The 21,160-nt window shown below is 40.6% G+C and overlaps 1 protein-coding gene across 7 annotated transcripts in view; it reads left to right on the top strand.

Annotated features, from left to right (window-relative positions):
• LOC104634817 (leukemia inhibitory factor receptor) overlaps positions 1-21,160 on the top strand; it is a 90,144-nt gene that overhangs the window by 35,579 nt on the left and 33,405 nt on the right. For 5 of the 7 annotated variants that reach the window (XM_075739900.1, XM_075739898.1, XM_075739895.1 and 2 more), the window contains one exon: positions 8,569-8,675. The gene's annotated coding sequence lies outside the window, so the exon portion shown is untranslated. Of the gene's footprint in view, positions 1-8,568; positions 8,676-9,716; positions 9,961-21,160 lie in introns of all 7 variants that reach the window. The other 2 variants (XM_075739901.1, XM_075739902.1) reach the window with 1 other exon arrangement.

Below are 21,160 nucleotides of genomic sequence, written 5' to 3' on the forward strand. Positions count from 1 at the left end.
TAATGTGTTTAGAAATTGTGTTTAAAAAAGATCTCGCTGAGCCTCTAAGGTAGTTCTGGAAAGAACGTCATTCCCTTGTTAAAATTCATCTTGTGTAAGTAAATTTGAACAGGGCACGAGTGTTGCTTGGGTGGGAATTGGTGCTGTAAGTGGTTTGTTTGGTTAATTGTAATCACTGGTGGATGCCTGTGAACTTTGTTATAGATGGGAGTAAAGCTTTGTATAGATATTATAATCATCTGGTGCTGGGGAGAGTGAGGTTGTGAGCTTGTTGCGTAGGAATTGTCACTGTGATTCTTTTCTACAGACTTTCACACTTAAAATCTCCGTTGCAAAAATAGTCAAATATTCATGTTCCGTAATCAAGCTGGCTGTGTCCTGTCAAATTCTCTTCAGGGAAGCATGGGCATTGGGTAGCTTTCTGCTATCTTTGAAACCTAGCTTGTTACCTAAGTAAGGCAATGTGACTTGCATTTGACATCTCACCTGGAAGTCCGTTCTGCCTTTTTTCCTTACTGTATAAGAATTCTTTAAATTCTTCTTAAACCCTTAGTTCGACTCTACAGCATGGATCCAGACTGTTAATCAGACTTAGCAGGTTTAGTAGCTGTGCGGGAGATTAAAGTCTATGTCATGCCATGTTCCCTCTCAAATCATCATGTGGCAATGCCTGCTGAGACAGTATGTTGTATAATGTAGATCCATCCATCAGTGCACATGTGCTTTATATATAAAGCTTTGTATATCCTGTAGGGAAGAATGCATGAATGCCTTGATTTGCAAAAAGTCTGTGCTTGTTCTTAACTTCTCAACCATTTAATGCTGTGTGGCTTTGCTGATAAAGATAAGCTTTGATTTCTGTGTGGTTTTGGTGATAAAGATAAGCATGCGCATAGAAGTTGCCTGGATTTGGCCCCAGTATGTATCAAGATCAAAACAAAAATTATGTTTGATGAGGGGAAGGATTAGGATGTGGAAGAGACAGAAGCAAACACAGGGAGTGGATCCACAGAATAAGTAGTGCTTCATCTGCAGTTAGTTGGTACTGCTTGGCACAGGTTACCTGTCGTTAGCTGGATGCTGCAGGTTACTTCTGAGTGGTCTGCTGAAGTTACAAAGAAAAGTCAGTCTAGTGTCAGTAGGTGCAGGGCTATGTATGTAACCTGGAAAATGTTGCAGAAGTCCATAAATGGAAGAGCTTAAAAATCTTGGAGCTGGTTTGGAGTATAGCTTTCAGGCAGTCAGTAGATCACCTGATTTTTTTTTTTTATTTTGCTTTCTGCTTACTTAGCCTTTGTATTCTTTCAGCTTATTAATGTTTCACCTATTCAAACTTATCAGCGTTATTAAGTGATAACAATTTCCATTGTGCACTGTCCAAACATACCGCTTTAGTCACTATAGAGCAACCAGTGGCAGGCACTATCTGAGAGTTAGATTGTGCAAAATCCCTTTACAGGTGTGCTGAGGAAAGGGAGAGACTTAACCTTTAGTTGAGGGCATTCTCACAGACTTGTCAAAGGCAAGTCAGGAATACATGGGAACAGCCATATGGGTGGAGATGGTCTCCAAAAGAAAGAAACTTATTTTCACAGGTGGCAAAGCTGCTGCTGCTACTTTAGCAGGGAATGCATGCGGCTTTAATTTTTAAGTGCTATGGCTGTAAGGTCACATCTGTTTCAACATCATGCAGCTCAGAGCTTTAGTAAATGCTCAAAAAAAATCTGAATTTATTAATATCCATAGGTAATGCAGGAACAGAGTCTGTAAATCTATTAGAAACAGCTCTCTTGGAGCATGAGAATTAGATTGTTTAATTCAGTGGGTGACTGACAGCAAGTTTTGTGCCTTATGAGAAGATGTATTTAAACTCTGTATGTTAGTAAGAATTCCACCTGAAAGATGAAACAGTACCTCAAGAAGAAAGTGTCTGGCAGTCTTAAACAATCTAGATGTTTATAAATACTGAATCTACTTTGCAGAGTGCAGTGCATCACCAGGCTGATGCAGATGTATTATATTTTTCTGCAAATGACCCAGTAGATGATATGACCAGATAAATGAGGTTCTTTTCCACTTTCGCTGTGTGCTAGTGCTCAGAGGAATGCAGAAGATGCTAAATTCAGCAGTTCCTTTTCTGTTGATACATTTGTTAGATGAAAACAAAAATTATCTGATACAGTTTTAAATGATAGTTTATATTATCTTGTAAAGAACGTAGATGAGCTGTTGAAAGGCAGCTTTTGGATAATGGAAGGGAAAACAGAAAAAAGAAATCAGGAAGCTTCTTGGCTTTAGTTTTGTTGCATTTTCAGTAATACATACTGATCTAGGACACAGTTATAATAGAAACACTGGGATCTTAGATTTGGACTGATGTTGAAATATAAGAGATAATTCAAGTGAAGGGATGTTAATTAGCAATAGAAGAAAAGATCTGATGAGCGAGGTTTAAAGATAAGTGGAAGGATTGATAACTCAAACAACACACTGGTGGGGCCAAGAAGTCTTTGAGAGGGAACACTGTTTTTCTGAGTTAGACATTGATTCACATGCAGGGAGACAGGGAGAACTGGTATGAAAGTCAATTTTACTCCTGTTACCACAACTAGTTAGCATTAGTTGAAATTATTCATGTTTTGGTGCATCTTTTCCCCTGAGATTTAGTTATGGCTCCTTTTTGACTGTTAGGCGTCAAATTTCAGTCTAAAAATAAGAAAAATAAATTACTTCTAGATAAGGCTTGAGAGGTGCCTGTGCTCTATGCCCCAAAGCTGGTTGATGAATTTCAGTCCATAAACAGTTTAATGTAAAAGATATAAATAATCCTTGGGAACAGGACCTGGAGCCCGTGGTCCCTCACTTCCATTGAGTGCCCTCTCACAAGGACACGGAGTCCTGCTCCGAGTCAGTGGTTACTTAAGCTGCAGAGTGAAATGCCATCCTCAGAAAGTCTGGAGAGAAAGTCTCCATCCTGACTTGTCTGTTACTTCAAGTAGTCCCTGGAGTGGTTGGAGATGTTTCCCATACCCCAGCAAGTGCTGCAATGGCTGGGCTGCCTCAGAAAAGGGAGCACCGCTGCTGTTTTCTTTTTCTGACTGTGTCTTTAAACAGAAGCAATGGCTTCTGCTTTTTGTGGGGAACCTGATTCTATGATTCTGCGCACATTTTATCAGCAGACACAGGCAGGGAATAATTGCTTTGTGAATCTTGAGTGTCTAAGCATCAGGCGAGTGTTGTGGCCCTGTCAAAGATGAGACTGTGCATCTGTGCATGCCGATGCCTACAAAATTTATCATCACCTCTCTCTTCCTTTTTTTTCCCTCCCCCCCCCCCCCCCCCCCCCCCCCCCGATACTTAGCTGCAGCTAAATGGGATTTTGGAGCATGTTTCTTTCAGGTTTAAGCATCAAAAGGTAAGTTTTTGTAGGTGTTTAAATGTCTCCAGGGATCATCTTCCAGAATCTTATGGATCTCTTCCAGAGTCATTAGCACGGCAATGATGGGGGCCATATAAATTCCTAGATGGCCAGAGCTGTTTTCTTACCTGCCTTTGAGGGACTGAGGGGCAGCTAGGATACCAATCACCAGCAGACACAGAGGTTCCCATGTTCTTTGCCTTCCTTACTGACTTACAAAGTAGCAGATGGTAATTGGAATTAATGATATCTGGAGGTTCTGATCTGTTACTGAGAAGGATATCCAGGCACTGGTTTTCACACGCACCATCATTTTTTGCCGATCATTGCAGTCCTCCCTCCCCTGGAAAATTTGCAGCCCCTAAATTTGCAGACTGTGGGAGCCCTCCTGTTGTGTGAAGGTCCATGTGCTTCCTACAAGCATCAGAAACTCTCAGCAGGGGTTTTTGCCACTTTGCTGCTGTCTGCCTTTCCCTGCTGCCGTCTCTTGGAATCACTCCTAGTAGCAGGTTTCACTGCAAGCAGAAAGTGCTTAAACTAAAAATAACTCCTAACCCATCGGTATGAATGTTGATCAGGGTGTAAGGTTTTGAAGGGCATATGTCTCCCCTCCTTTCCATGCACTGTCTGGAGCTGGTATTGGAGTGAGGTCAAAGACTGTTGCTACAACAGAAGCAGCTTTGCCTTATCCCACAGGCAGAGAACTGCTGAGTTGTCAGCTGTTGAGTCCAAATTATGCCTTTTACCTCAGGGAGCACAAGTTATAAAAGCACGTGTCATGGAAACAAGGACAGCACTGTAGCAATTCCCTGCTCCTTCTGCCTTACTTCCTACCCTGCCAAAAATCAGACCCAAAAATCAGCAGAGAATGGGCAGCATGTGTTGCCAGCTTGGTATTAGGGGAGCACTTGGAAGCAGGATGGCTTCCCCCTCTCTTGGACCGTGTCTTGTCAGGGAGCAGTCTCTCCTTTCTTACTTGTAAACCCAGCAATTTAGGGACAGCTTCCTGCAAAACCAAGAAGTGCAGCCTTTCAGCCAGGCTTGCCCTCCTGAAATTTCCTGAAGGTAGATAAAGTAGTGGGATTTTTTTGGGTGGCTTTTATGCTGCATCATTTTCCTCGCCAGCCAAATAGTTTCACCAATACGGTAACATTGGTTAGAGAATTACTATGGGGTTTTGATTTTTTTGGGGGGGCTGCTTCTATATTGATAAGCAACATTATACCAGCGTTCTCTGCCAGTATAGCTTACTGCATTTTGATCATCAGTCAAAGATGATCAAAAAGTCAAAAGATCACTTTCTTTTGGAATATAGATATATTCCTAAAATAGGGGTGTATGTTTGTGTTTCCTGTATACCAATAGTTACACCAGTAATAGCTTTGTAATATTGACTGAACCTTGATAGCTTCATATCAAGGTAGCCTGGAAGTTTGTAGTGCATAATCATGAAATTTAAATAGAATTATAGAATCATAGAATGATTTGGGTTGGAAGGGACCTCAAAGATCATCTAGTTCCAACCCCCCTGCCATGGACAGGGACACCCTTCATTAGACCATGTTGCCCAAAGCCCCATCCAACCTGGCCTTGAACACTTCCAGGGAGGGGGCACCCACAGCTTCTCTGGGCAACCTGTTCCAGTGCCTCACCACCCTCACAGGGAAGAATTTCTTTCTAACATCTAATCTAAATCGACCCTCCTTTGGCTTAAACCCATTACCCCTTGTCCTGTCACTCCATGCTCTTGTAAACAGTCCCTCTCCAGATTTCCTGTAGGCCCCTTCAGGTACTGGAAGGCTGCTCTCAGGTCTCCCCGGAGCCTTCTCTTCTCCAGGCTGAACAATCCCAACTCTCTCAGCCTGTCCTCATAATAGAGGTGCTCCAGCCCTCTGATCAGCTTCATGGCCTCCTCTGGACTCGCTCCAACAGCTCCATGTCTCTCCTGTACTGGGGCCCCCACAGCTGGACTCGGTTTTCCAGGTGGGGTCTCATGAGAGTGGAGCAGAGGTGGAGAATCACCTCCCTCGACCTGCTGGTCACACTGCTTTTGATGCAGCCCAGGACATGGTTGGCTTTCTGGGCTGCAGGTGTGCATTACTGGCTTATGTTGAGCTTCTCATCAACCAACACCTCCAAGTCTTCTCAGGGCTGCTTTCAATTCATTCTCTGCCCAGCCTGTAGTTGTGCTTGGGATTGCCCTGACCCATGTGCAGGACCTTGCACTTGACCTTGTTGAACTTCAACAATAAAGCAATGTATTTGTACAATTTTTAAGGTGATAAACACGGTCTGAAAACTATGCTGGAATGCTTCTTATGCATGTATAATTTTGTCATCATTGCACAAGTTGCTTAAAGGTGTAATAAAAGTACAAGTAACAGGGGTGATTGAAGGTGGTTTACATTGTCAGTATGGCTCAGAAATGGTCCGTGTTCTACTTCTGGCCCTCAGCCATCCATCTAAACTAGTTTTGCTCCCTGAATAAATTAATTACTTCCCTCCAAGAGGAAATGCAGGCTCAGCTGACTAGATAGCATGGTTAAACATTTGTTCTGGATGGTGTGGATATGGTCTATGGCAAGCTTGGTTAGCATGGTGAGCAGAGCAAGCCAGTTCTATCCCAGCTAGCTTTATGCCCTTGAATGCCCCCTGCATTGTGCCCTTGGGCATGCCACACATTTCAGCCTAAAGCTTTAAAAGCTACTTTCTCTTCATTTGAAGCGCTTTGAATGTAGAAGCACAGAAAAAGCTGGTTTGGAGCTAGATGGTGACCTGGGCCACTTGCTGCAAAGTGATCTATTCCAGACTTGGACATGTTGGTCCCAAACAATGCAAAGGCGAACCTGTCTGCAGCATTTAGGGTAGGGGTGACGACACCTCCATGTTGCAGTCCACCAGGGTGGTTTGAGCATCTGATATTTATGCTTTCTGTAACTTTACAAGCTGCATTTCAAATTACTTGCATATTTTAGAGTTGCACAGAATATCCCACATGTCTTGGAGAGCCCAGAGGAGAGGGAGATTTGGTCAAGTGGGAAATGAGGCATGGCTCTGCTCATTGTGGGTCTGGCCTGGGCAGGCGGTTGCCTTGTGGGGCAACTATCTGGTGTAATCTGGTAGCCCTTCTCCCTTCCAAGCAGGACTTACAATGTGTTCACCCAGAAGCTCTTGTGCCAAGACAGCAATGCTTCTCATCATGTGATGTAACCCTGTTTGTATGGCTGACTACGGATTTGCCCTTCTTGAACTGAGTGATCTAATGGCCTCTCTTAACTATAAAATCAGTGAGGACAGAGCTTCAAAATATCTTTCTCAAATAATTGGTCTTAATATTACTGCAGGGCAAAAATGCTGCTTAAATCAAATGAACTTCAGAAGAAAATTATAGTAGTCAGTATTATAGGTGGGGCTTCTGCAGACTCTGAAGCCCAAAGGTGAATGTAAGTTATAAGTATTCCAACTACAACTAATTTTCACGATATTTCATGTTTTGGATCAAGTTCAGCACTTGCAGCAAAAGAGATGTTTGACCTCTGAGGTTTTACAGCTACTCTGGGGCTAAAACCAAGGAGATAAGCTTTTAATGTTTAATCCTAGGCAGAGAGAGAGCAGGGGAGAGAGAAAAAAACAAAACAAAAATGTGATTTATTTATATTTTAGACTTCAGTGTTGCCTTGAGTTACATGCAACAGGCTACTATGTGTGTGAGATGCACATAAATGTCAAACTCTCTTACTTCTGCTAGGGTTTCTGCTGGTTCTCAGGATAATAATATCTGTTCCCTGGAGTCTACCTGTTCCTCTTCCTTTTCCCCTCTTTCCCCCTGCTCCATATTCTTTCAAAGGTCATGGCTATGAGAAGTCTTTAGTGTACAGGTCTCCAGGCACGTAACTCATCATTCATCTGCTAGAACAGTATTGTCATGATTCCCAATATAGAACAGCCTTCTGCTCCAAATTAAATGTGATTGGCCTGTTTCTTTTTCAAAATGCTGGAAATTTTTGAAAGAAGATATTTTTGACCAAATACTGCTTCATGTTTCAAATGACAGGATCAGTCTGGATGTAAATCCAGCAAGCTGTCATGTGACCCTTATTTTAAATCTTACCTCAAAATCTGTAGTTTGTGCCCTGTATATTGTCTTCCTTTACCATTAAAATGCTTATTAATGTGAGATCTCTGCAAGATTTATGCTAATCTTGTTGGATGTTGGTATAATGTGAACCGAAGACTTTAATCTGGGAAGATTTGTATTGAGCCCCTATTTACAATTTTTTTAGGAATGCATCCAATCTTATTTTTTATTTCAATTAGTTTACCCCATCCTTGAAGAGCTTTGCCAATACTTAATTAGCTTTACTTTTCACAATGTGCATTTTTCAGTGGAGGTGTACCACGTGGCATTGACTCTTGTATCTCACCTATTGTGGGTTAGGTTTAAATCCTTTCTCTGTAGGTAATTGAGAACTGTGATCAAGTAACCTTATTGAACTAAATAGTTGCATTGTTTTAGGCTTTGCAACAACAGACAATCTCTCAGACTCAAATTGCCCTAAGTAATCATTTGATCCTGTGTATAAATCAACTTTGTACTGGATTAAACCATTTCCACTGGTAATGAATGGCTAGTTTTGTGCTGTTGGATCCAGTACTTTTGTAAGGTAACCTCATCCGTACAGAATAAGTTGTGAGGACTTTTATTTTCAGTCACTTTTATTTATGTATTTATTTGCTTGAGCTGTGATAACTGATACTTTGAAAATTGAATGTTTTCCGGTTGCTTCCCCATATTTCAACAAATGAGTGGTGCAGCTGCTGTTAATATGGCAAGAACGTATCCTTGAAAATGTTAGAGTCTTGTCTATTATCCTATTTGTTATTCTGCTGTATGCATGCTTTCTAATCAGTAGGTAACTGGGTTGGAGTTTGAGCAGTGATTACTGCAGACAGAAATGGGAGCAAGCACTCAGCATTACAATAGCTGCCCGTAGAATTAGGTCACTAACAGGCTTTCAGCAAAATAGTGTTAACTTTCCTCTCTACACACTTAACCACAGAAGGTACATTTATAATTCCACATCTTTTCTGAGTGATCCTCTAGTGTAGCATTCTTCCCGATGGATTATATATGAATCTTTTAACTTCAGGTACCCAATGTAACTGCCCAGTTCAGCATGCGGCTCTCCCATACTGAAGACTAAGGACCGAGCCTCTCCCAGGCTCCTGCAGCTGGGCTCCTGCTAACAGTGCAGACGTAAGTTTATGCATACCTTTATTCATAAGACAGAATTAGTCATATACTTATGTGTTTGCATATTCAGGAGCAATATGTGTACACACGCGGTTACTGAGGCTTATTTATCTTGCATAAATCAGCAGTTAGTTTGTCACGAGCAGCACTCCACGGCTTTGAAATACTGTCTCGTCGGAGAGCACAGGTGATCTCTGATGGCATTTAGCTGCTTCTTTCATGAGACTTGAGAATTAAGATGAATAAGATGCTGCAATCTAAACCCAGATATTTGCTGAACTGATCACTTTAATAAGAATTTAGCAAGTATTGGTAATAATTGCCTCCAATTGATCTCTTCTTTTGAAGTAATGTGCATTAATTTTTACCATCTTTAATGATAGTCGATTGTTGTTGGGTTTTTTTCTTTTTTTTTATTAAAAAAAAAAGATACTTGTCACTTGCATTCCTAATACGTATATGCACCTCTTGTCTTTTTAGTCTCTTCTACCACAGCTCACAAAGACTTTCTGTATATATTATTCTAAAGTCAAATATTTATGTCCCTGAGGCATATGCATTATCATCTAAATATGTTTTGGAAATACGATCCTTGCCCAGATCCAGCGTATAGCTCTTTAAGATGGAAAATTTCAGAAATGGGGAAAGCAGAGTACTCTCCAAAGATGTTTGAAGAGGTGTTATTTTTAAATGCTATGTGGGTTCTAATGACTTGCTTCATGGTGAGATTGGCACAAGCTTTAGTAGAAGAGGATTTCACAAAAGGAAGAAAAAGTGAGACTTTGGTGTTTTAGACTATGAAATTTACATTAGAGGTTTTGCAGGTCTCTGGATTTAGATTTAGGTAAGCTTACAAGCATGTGCTTGACCTTGTGAGTCACACACTGTATATCTGGATGGGCTTGGTGAGATGCATAAAGAGTAGAAATTTTCCTAAAGAATAAAATACTGGAATAGAAACTAAAAGTAAACTAAAGCAGAACATGCTATTCGTATTTCTACACCAAAAGATTAGTTGTCCAATTAACTCTCTCTTCTCTGCAGTTAGGTTTCCCATTGCTCGCACCTTCTCCCCCCATGCCTGGGCACCTCACTCTGCAGCCACCAGAGCGACCATTGAGAATTGTCGCACGTCTCTCGTTCCCACAGTCGGACTTGCTCAGCACTTTGGAAACAATAGCTGCTTCATTGCTGAGTTGTGAAACAAAAAAGTTAAACATATCAGCAACAATGCATGAAAAATGTGATGAACAGCCTTCCACAGAAAGACATTTTTCCATGCCATTGTGTAGGTGTACAGGATTTATTGGTGACAGAAGATAATAAGTAAGAAATCCTTCTTCTTTTGTACATCATCTGCCAGCTCAATACTGAGAGAAGTAAACTGTGAGATTTACTAATAATAGCAGGAAGGAAGAACCCTGTTAAACAGAGATAGCAAAGTTGGAATGACTTGTGTGTGTAAAATCCAAGGTTGTTTTTCCCTCTCCACAGCCCTTTTTCATAGTCATAGGGAGGATTGAGGGAGAAGACGCAGATGCAGGTTATAGATGATATACTGATGATCATGTGAAAATGATATGAAAATGTGAGATGAAGTGCAGTCGTGGCTTTGAAAATTCCTGTTTTGTATTCTTATTCTAAGTGTGAATTGGGTCAGGAGAGATTTACGGAACTGACTCACTATGTCCTATTAGTAGCAGTCTCAATTTTGTATGAGGTGCTTTCAGTTTTAAATGAGGTGTGGCACCATTAGCCTTACGGACACTGCAGTCACAGCACTTGCTGGTGGGACTCAATTTTGCTTTTGCTAAGTTCTAAAAGGAATGACAGAAAAGCATTGCTTTATTTTGCAGCAATAAAAAAGATACATATGGGTCCTAGCCATCTTGCTTATTATTTTAAAATGTTTAGTTCTTCATTGCTTTGTTCCTTTTGCTGAGCATTGTTTTAATTATTTTAATAATTTAGTGCAGAGTTTGCTCAAGTGTTTATCTATCCCCCTGCAAAGTACTTTACAGCAGTTATTTCCCATTCTGAGACCCTCTATGAAACAGCTTAAGAGCTGCTAGTTTTTTTACATCAAGCAAAATCAAGAAATGTTCTAAGATAGATAAATCCAACCAACAAACAAGATGTAAGCTTCTCATTTGGAGTATTCTGAATAAACTTAGGAACTTTTTAGCATCTTTTTCACTCTTGTGGACTGAGAGATCTCAGTCTATGTTTGAATCGGATTTGAAGTCATTTAGCAGAAATTGAAAATAAAATCTGAATTTTTTTATATGTTTTGTTTTAAAACAATGTTCTGCCTAAACTGAATATTCAGGCTAAATTATTTGAAATGGAAAACCAGGTGTTAATTGTAAAACAACTACATCTTGTGCCTTTGGCACTGCAGTAAGTGATTTATTTCAGTTAGGGCAATACAGTAAAGTGCCATATGTTTGTAGAGCTGGGGATAGCGTGGAGGAGTACACTGAAACAGCTGACGCTGTCTGTAGTTTGGATGTGTCAAAGTCTATTAGAGGGGTAGAAAGGATAACATGAATGAATCAGTTTGTGTTGGGGCACTGGGTTACTAGCTGTGCTGCTATGAGAACTGATCCACAAGTGGACCTTGCAGGGACCTGGAGACCTTTGTGAGAGGAGCGGAGCAGACGAGGAGGAGGAGTATTAGCTTCAGACAGCTGGATTAGGTGTGCCTGCATGTCCATGGCTCCAATGAAGGCTGTGAACGGCCAGAGAACGAGAGGGTACCAGTACTGTGAGCAGGCATGTGTGTGGGAGAGAGAACGAGTCTCAGTTTCCAGTAGCTGTGTCCATCCATGTACATGCATGCACAAGTGCAAGAGTTAATATTTATTCTTTAGAGCCTGGCTACGGTCTCTTGGGTCTATGAAAGTTAATTAGGAAAGAGACCAGCTCTGATGCAACTGTAGAAGTCAGTATCTGTATTTCTGAGTACTTAATTCCTACACTTTGCCGCCTTACAAGGAGGATATGCATGTATATGCATAAATGAAAAGCTGGAGGGGAATAAGGTACAACTAAAACAGTATGTGAAAGAAAGAAATGCCAACTGCTATGTAATTATACATGGACAGATTTGTTCTGATAATGTCATACTATACTGTAGACCTTCTGTCTTTGGAGAGGTTGGAAGGGGAATGGCAGTGCTAGAGTGCCCACTTGGGAGTGGGGCTGAGGGGAAAGCATTTGCTCACCCCAGTGGAAGGGTAGCCCACACATGATGGCATGCTGCAGTATGTCTTCATGTGACATGTCTGGTACTTACCGAGAGTGGAAATACAGGAGGGCATGAGAGCTTTTAAAGTCTCAAGAGAGATTAATACAATGGGAATCTATCAGAAAATATAGATATATAGTTTCAGGAATTACCCATTCCCTCGATTACTAAAAAGTCAATTTATTTCTCGTAAGTGACTCTCATTCCTTACATTCACTCTAAAAGGATATTGCATAACTGTTGCTCGTTATTCTCAATATATTATTTAATGTGAAAGCCGCATTTCAGCATTTGATCTATTTATATGCTGTTTGTACACATGAAGACAGACCTTCTTTGGCTTTGGTTCATTGTACCTTAAAAATAATTCGAATACCACAGGTTTCATTGTAAACAATGAAGGATTCCAACCCTCAGGTCATTGCCTGTTGTTTAAAAAAAAACACACTTGGAATTGCTTCAGTAATTATCAGTGTTCTCTTATAAAACTAAATAGGCTTTTCCTGTGATGGAAAGAAGATTAAAGGTCTTATAGTTCAAAATAAGTTTTTGGACATTGCCAGATTAAGGAAAATAAACTCTTTCATTAATAAGGTCAACTTCTTTAATGTTTATTAGTTCGTAAGGACATACAAGCTGAAGAGAACTGGCAGGGACAGAATTATGTAGATAATGGGACTCCTCTGAGGAACCGCAATTTTTTTCTGCAGCCTTATTTGTAAAGTCTGAGTGACGTAGTCTGGCCCTTGAGTCTCACGTTGAGTGAAGCAGAATTGCCAATGTGGGCAAATGATGTTTTCCTCTGAAGTTACACCGTCTTGAGAATTACACAGAGACTAACAGTACCCCCCAAAAAATGAAATGTGCTTTGGAATATTTGGCTTATGTTTTATTTCAGTTATATACCAGTAAGATGCAGCAAGCACTGAAGAAGTGGGAAACCCACTCTGTGTATTTTCATTTGATTCTAGGTTTATGCACTGCAAAAAATGTGAGTACACTTGTTTCTATGCTTTGTACCTGTATTACGTGTTGAAAAGGCACAGTGGGATGCCACAGCATTCACGGTAAGAGGGGTTTTTTATATATGCGAAGCAATCGGACTTGTGTGCCTTTGCTCAGTGTACTTGTTTCATGCCACATTGCAAAGCGTAAGAATTCAAGGAAGTGTGTTGACCATGAAGTCACCAAATTCAAGCATATCAGGAAATGTGTGTAGCTGTATCAGATTTATGCAAAAACATAAGTTGAATCCTTCATCTTACTGCAGTATTAATTTGCCAGTTGTAGTAAGTACCAAGAAAAATTTTGAATGGGTTAAAATAGGAGTGTGTAAATGACTCGGAGCCGTTTCCTTCTCCTGCAGAACACAATAGCCTAGAAGATCAAAATTTCTCTTTTGGCCGGTAGTGTCTCTTAACCTTCACCCCTTTGCTTTGTTCTTTGTTCAGATGATTAGGTGTTTTCCATCTGTACCTCTATGGGAGAAGAATCTGTGCTGGTTAATTTGAGCTGACTTCCTAAGGAAGTCAGGCTGATCTGATAATGTTTTGTCTGTCCTTTTACCCCTGCAACAACCTTTGAACATGCTGCCCAGGTTCAGCTCAGTCGGAATGAGGAGGTGAGGTCTGAGCATACTACGTCCTTACAAGCTTGATTCAACTCTGCAGCTGGATGGAGAGACCCTACTGAGGAAATAGCTGCCAAGTGAAGTCAGCCTTTGCTGAACTGCAATCCAGGCTTCTCTAGCATGCCTTCTCTGATGTCTAATAAGTCTTAGGGGGTAATCCGTAATAACATTTGCCTAATATGTAACAACAATAAATTGTGAACAGGCTTGCAGATATCCCAAAACATATTTAGTCTATTTTTGGTGGTATTAGGATTCACTGTGTTTCTCAGAAGAGTTTGTTTTCTGTTGTTACCATCTGGAGAGCAGTGCTGTGTTCCTCGTAGTGATGGATATGCCTTGTATTTAACCATGTACTCAGTGGGTAATTGATATGGACTTCAAAACTCAGGAGACAGACACCTGATTTTCTTTTGAAAGTGTCTTTGTTCTTCTGAAAAATCTCACACTAGGAATATCAAATGCAATGTCTGCCTCGGGGGCCACTCTTGCATGGTGTTCACTGGGCAATGCATGGCAAATGACTCCAGTAGGACTGACAGTTTCCAAATTAGCATATGGTTTAATTGGAAACAGGCATAATTCAGTGAGAACAAAAGGCAAAGTGTGCAAAATGTATATTTAGCTTGAAAACCAAAAACATGTCATCTAAGAAGTTCAGTTTTAATTGTAGTAAAAATAAATCTTCGATTCCTACAGTGTCTCTTTGCTTTATCCTGCCCTTTCAGTCCACCGCTCTGCCTGACTGCTCTGCCTCTTCAGTATCACTGCACTTCTTTTTTCTCTCCAGCCCAGCTGTCCCAGCAGGGATATTCTTCCCAATTTTCTCTGTAAGCCACCTGGCTTGTTCTTGTTCTGTGGGTTTGTTTTCATTGACATGAGTAACCTGAAGGAGTCTTCTATTGTACTTTCCAAATCCTTCTCAAAATTGTGTATCCATTGCTATGATTAAACTTTTTGACATCTGCTTCTGTATATTTTCCTTTCTTTCTAAAGGCAAGTCCTCAGGGTCTCAGTTTCTGCGTGTGTGTCTTGTGCTGTCCGACGGGTACTAAATGCTTTCGTAAAATCACCCTTGAATCACAGAATTACGGAATGGTTTGGGTTGGAAGGGACTTTAAAGATCATCTAGTTCCACCCCCCTGCCATGGGAAGGGACACCCTCCATTAGACCAGGTTGCCCAAAGCCCCATCCAACCTGGCCTTGAACACTTCCAGGGATGGGGCACCCACAGCTTCTCTGGGCAACCTGTTCTAGTGCCTCACCACCCTCACAGTAAAGAATTTCTTCCTTATATCTAATCTAAATCTGCCCTTGTTCATGCATTTCTCAAGCAAATTATTTCAAACCTTTCTGATCCCTGTCCTGTATGTAGTCTTCAGGCATCACCCTCCCCAAGTCAGGAAACCTCATGCAAGGAGTATTCTCTCATCTCTTTGCCAGATGAGGGTGCTTCTCATGCTAATCGCTACCTGGAAATATCCACCAGCTCTCCCAGTCTGCAGCTTGATTATTTGCATTTCCATAGTGTTTGACAGTCCTGAGGCTGGAAGAAAGGAAGAACTGGAAATACTGGAAAGCAGGTGCAGCTGCGCATTGGCCTTAGACTGAGCTAGGTGAAAGATTTACTCCAGCTGGGGTGCACCTTTACTCTTGTTGGTAAAGTTTATTGCCAAAATGCTTGCCTTTGTAGATGGTGCTCATGACCAGAAGCTTTGAAAATTAATTTGTGAAAGTGTCAGTCCTTGTGTTGAGCTTGTGTGTTGCATCCTGACATCTCATTTCACCTTTCAGAGCAGAAGCAGCCAGGAGTGGCTGCAAAGTACCTCCAGTGGCTTCCCAGCATCTCAGATGTGATGCTGCTGTTTGGCAGCTAGAGGAAGCAGCAAGGAGGGAATTTTTCTCCTTGTGCGTGACAGGAAAAGAAAAAAAACCAAACAACCAAAAACTAATCAAAGTTTGCCTCAAAGGACTGAAAATTTCGCCTTGTGCAGTCCTGCACATTTACTATATAATATCTTAACACCCTGTCTTTGTTTCCTTTTCTTCCGCTGCAGATTAGGAGAGTACTTCTGTTGTAGATAGGCAACTTGAATTATTTTATCAGCTTTCGGAAAGAGAAATAGCAGATTCTTAAATTAATTCCTCAGAACTGGGGAAAGCCAGATTCCCAAATGGGATTCAGCCTTCATTTATAAACGAGTTTTAGTGATTCATGTCCTGCAAATCTTTTATAACATGGAATGCTGCCATGTTATAAAACAGAGAGGGAAAGCCTGCATTTAGATTACCAAAGAGAGATTTTTTCCCTCAATGTTGGGAATTTTTTTAAGGAGGTGGAAGAATGTACTCTACTGAAAAACAGCCAAACCCCCTCAAATAAATCTTACTAATTCTACTTCCATTTTTTTATTGCTCAGCTAGCTTTAAAGTCAAAGACTGAAGGCTGTGGGATCAGCAAAACTGTTCTAAAGAAAATCAGTTCATCTTGTGTTTCTGTGTTCATTGTCTTTACTGCCAGCTGTATTGGCTATTTCCTTGGTTTCCCAGAAATGTGTACTTCTGGCATGGTCTTTCAGATAGGGGAATTTTTTTGTAAGCTTTCTGTTGGCAATAGTAGGATGTGTAATTTGATATATGTATTTTTATCTGGATATAGATGCGTTTTCTTTCACTTTGCATGTTAAATTAGTATCTTAGGGCAGAGACAAGTAAAATGAGTGTTCTCCACCTTTTAAGCAGAGTAATTTTTATTTTAGCAATAAGGTTTTTGATGTAGGCACATACTTAGCACCTGCATTTCTGCCTGGCTGTATTTGGGATGATGGCTGTTCGGCATTGCCAAAAATGCAGCCTGCCATCAGTCTCTACAATTTTTGATGGTGTGCTATATAATAATTTTCGTTGAAAGCTTTTAATGTACCATTTGGTGCTAAATTGTTATAATGATACCTTTAACTGTAGAGAAAAAAATAAATTATAACTTGAGAAAATTTATTGACAAAAAGATTTCTTCTATTATGTTTAATACATATGTTTTTCCTGGTTTCATTGGTATTCTCCACTTACAGATTCCCTAACTGACTTTTGTATAAGCTGACTTTTTAATAATTTCTTTTTAGGTGCCTGCTTGTGGAGTACAAAAATAGCCATAAAAAGTGTGGCCGCTGATCCTCAATTCATAGATTTTTTTTTTTTTTTTTTTTTTTAAACAAATCTGAAGGGTTTTGACTGGCAGATCAGACTGCAGGCAGAAAGCAGGCCAGAAAGATTTTTGGGTTTTTTTTAATCTGTTTTGTTTGTTTTCAAAGTGGTTTCCAAGCACTTGACAATGAAATACATTCGGAGACCAGAAAACTCAAAAGTAGAACAGAGCTTTGGAGAACTTATATGCTTAGAGAACTGAGCTGTTACAACAGACTAAGAAAATACTTTCTTTTTTTCCTTTAAAGAGAATCGAGCATTTGATCAGCTATGCTTTAAAAGAAAGATACACAGAACCAGTTAAGCCAAGAAATACATAATACGAAACACAGTCAGTAGGGGAGATAACTGGTATCTTCTGTTTTTCCCTTTAAGAGCTTAAGTCTAAAGAGGCTTGTAATGTCTTAGCATGTCACTGTCAAGCAGCTGGTGCTGCCCTCGTTTTCTCAGCTTGTCACAGAACCTTTAACCTTTTTACGGCTGACAAGCTTTTGAAGGAAAGCTGTCCACAGATATTTTCCCAGGCACACATTATTGACTTGGAATACTTTCCCTCTCATATCTTTCTGATCAGCAGTAGGTGCACTGTATGCATCGAAACATCTTTAAAAGTCATCTAAAAGTCCAAAGTTCACGTTGAGCTGTTTTAATAAGGGCCACCATCTGTTGGCTTCAGCGATTAAGAATCTGGATCTAATTGTTCCTTTGTTAGCTTATCTGCATACAGATCAATTTAAAATTACTTCTTTCTGACCGCAGGCGCAAGGGTCAGTTCTCTGCACAACATAAAGTCCTGAGCAGAAGTCGGGACGTTTCTGTGTACTGTAGCTTCCAACAGTTACTGTGGGATCCTGGTTTTAGCAGCTGCTCTTAAATATGGGCAATTACATACTGAAGCCTGCCATGCCTTTTCTGTTGGTATGGCTTAAATTTGCACATGAATACTTTTTGGATACACACACAGTGTTGTTCCTTAGCATGGATTTATCAGAGGCTTTTTCCTTATTTTAAAATTTCAAAAGTGAAAGACCTTTTCAGGCAAGGCCTTTAAGATGAATTTGCTGTGCAAATATACTCACACTAAGGAGGCCGCAGTCCATTTGGGGCTGAGATTCGAGTCTGAAGTACTAGATAAACAGCTACGTGGCAGCTTCATACAGTAGTATCTGGGGCTGGATCACATGCTGAAATTGAGTCAACAAGGTCTGAATGTTGAGAGAAAAGCAAATATGGCATGGGCTGCGTAAACACATACTACGCATAGGTTTGTCTTCGAAAAGTTCCTTCATTGTGCTTGGTAATGCTCAGACCTCAGGGGGCAGAAATATTTCAAAGCTGAGGATACAGCAGATTTGGTCCACAGAGAAGAAGTTGTTCCAGGAACAATCAGAAATCTAGAAACTGAGACTTGGAAATGGTGGGAAAAAAATTGGAGCTTTTAAGGGAGGAGCTAGTAGAGACCTGGTATCAGTCATCTTCTATGTAAGAGGTTGCTGCAAGGCAGAGGATAAACTGTTCTTTGTCTGCTGGAGATAGGAGAAAGTAATGCGCTTAAAATGGAGCAAGAGAGAGTTGTGTAGCACATTGGGAGCACTAATGATAGTGCCAGTGAAGTGACAAGAACAGATTGCCCTAGGAAATGAGGTTGTTATGGGTTGTGCTATAGCTGATGTTTTTTAAGATGGACGTCTGTTTGAAAATGGTTTAGTTGCAGTTGCTCTTTCTCGTGGAGAGAATGGGCTGACCACCTTCACCTCATTTTTTTAAAAATGAAGATTTACAATGTAAAGACATTTACACTTAGTAGCAACTGCTCCTGTTGCACTCCAGCCAGCCCTGATCAGGGTTTTGCCTTCCTCTGACAATGCTGAGCTCTCTTGTCCTAAATAAATATCTCTGACTTATATTGTCCTATCTGTCTTAAGAGTACATCTGCCTAGAAGATAACATGCTTTTCATATCTCTCCAGGGTATGAAAAATCTTCCATGACTTGTTTGAATTAGTCTTGAACTGATGGAAAACAGCTTTCATCCAAAGAAAGTGAACTTCCTATTTTTAAATTACTTCAATTATTTTGTAACTTTATAATTAAAACAAGCCTATGAATGGGGAACTTTTCTCCTGGCTAATGGCATTTAATTATGTGACATGAGGCTTCAAATTGCCAACTTTTCAGCAAGCTGTAAAATGTGTATGAGAAGACCAGAGCCAGGGAGTCTACACTTCTTACGAAAGATTGTGGTTTACAAGACACTCATCATGCTCTGCATGAAAGTACATAGGTTCCCTTCGGTGCCTGACTCTGAAACAGAAATTAAAACTGTGCTTGAGTTAGGAGAATTTGGTATGACGCGAATTTCTTGTAATTCACTGCTATGATGTTACTCTTAAAACTTCTACAGTAGAGGGACTGCTCAGTAAGCTCACTATTGAAAGACCATGCAGAAAATCAGATTTTCTTGAACCACACACATACACACATACGTGTAGTTGCTGAATCTGCCTCGTAAACCTGGCATGACCAAACAGGTTTTGCACAATCCTGTACAGATAATGTGTTTAGAAAGTAAGAGGCTTAGGATTTAATTAGCTTCACAATGCAGTTTTCTCTCCTTTAAGTGACATCAGTGCTTTCCCTTTTTTTCATTCTTTCCTTGGCTTCTGCTAGCTGATAGGGGACTGTCAACTGATTCTGATGTAAAACTTGAAATTTTGATTCTGGGCTTTTCTGCAAACCAGAAGTGGCCTTTGAAGAAGTACTCACAAACAAACAGGTATAATTTCATGTACCTCACAAATAGAAATCAGTCATTTTATTCATGTAACTCCCAGGTCTGTGAGTAATCTGCATGTTTTCGATGAAGTGAAAGGTTTGTGAGGAAAGTTTAAACCTGGAGGTAACATCCCATATTTTCATTAGTAACATGGACAACTAAGACATGAAGACCCTGATAGACACCAAAATGCAGTGGGGGACTTCTGGCACAGAGATAATTATGTTTTGTGTGCTGGCGGGTTCTTGATTCATGTTTACCTGAACATGGATTTATCAAACTTCACTCTTGATTTGGCCTTTAACAAGTTGCATGGCATGGATATTACAGTTTAGGAATACATAAAATGAAGAACTGAATGTGTCTGGGGCTAGTATAGCTTCAAGTAGCATGTTTCTAGCGAGGTCTTCAGGTGGCCTGAGAACATGGTGAAAACAGTTGTTAAGTTTTAAGGGTGTTTCTTCCCTCCAGATGTAACACTGGCCTTTACCATAGCATCTCTCTCAGCTCCTGTGCTGCCTGGGCCTTTCTCTTAGTGTGGTTATTGCAGACTGAGAGAAAGAAGTGGCCCCTTGTGAACAGCTCTCGATTATTTGATACAGTGCCGATATGTTTCTCCTCACACAGGACAGATTGGTGAGGGACAGAAGAGCGTTTTGGGCATTCCCAGCTGTCCCCTGAGGGAGAATTCCTTAAAAAAACGTTGTTAAACCCATATGGTTGTATTGCAGGGATGAAGGACTGTGCTTCCGGTGGCACAGAGGACTTCAGTGCAGTGAAGAGAAGTTTCTTCTAAAATTACAGAGGGTTTTTAGGCAAAGTCTGTTATTCTAACAATTACGTACATCTAGCTTTAGAAGAGATTTCTAAGACAAGGTCAGGAGCCTTTTCACTTGAGACTTTTGAAAGAAGTAGCCTGGACAAAATGTGAGTTTTAGAAAACTGCTCTGTAGGAGAGGCTGGCTCAGCTATGTTCTTACGTGAACATGTCCCAGCTCCCGCTGCTGGTCACTGAGAGAAGGCCCCTTGCTACATGGGAGTTACGGTCTCTGGGAGGGTGCTCAAGTCGTCAGAGCTTTCAGGTGACAGGGAAACAACGCATCAGGGATTGGGTGGGCTTTAGGGTAAGCTTTCCTGCAGTTTTCTTTTTGAGAACAAAAACTGATGGTGGCCGATATGTGGGTGGAACTGAATGTGTTCCCCAGACCCCACTGAACAGTTGAACTTCTCTTTAGAAAACATGCAGCCCATTAATCTGCAAAGAGCACATTAAACGTAATATTTAAATAATTTTTACCTTAATGTCATAACTTACAGCAACAAGTATCTTTTGGTATAGAAATGGCTCTCACTTTTTCCCCTTTTTTTCCTCCAGACATTATTACTTAACAGAGGGTTGAACCAGTGATCCTGGGTGAGCAGATCTGGTTCTGCAGTGTCTCAGGCATCCCGTAGCTTTGATTAGCTGCGGCATGAAAAGTGAGCAGAGAGAGGAAAATAGATGGGTTCTCCTGTCACCTTAAATCCATATGCAAAGCAGGGGACATTTCCATTCATGGTATATAAGACCCTCCATGAATGTGACATTTCATCTAAGCTGAAGAGATCTGTTCTAGGGGAAAACCCTG

This window comes from Balearica regulorum, chromosome Z, assembly GCF_011004875.1.
Source record: "Balearica regulorum gibbericeps isolate bBalReg1 chromosome Z, bBalReg1.pri, whole genome shotgun sequence".
Lineage (NCBI taxonomy): Eukaryota > Metazoa > Chordata > Aves > Gruiformes > Gruidae > Balearica > Balearica regulorum.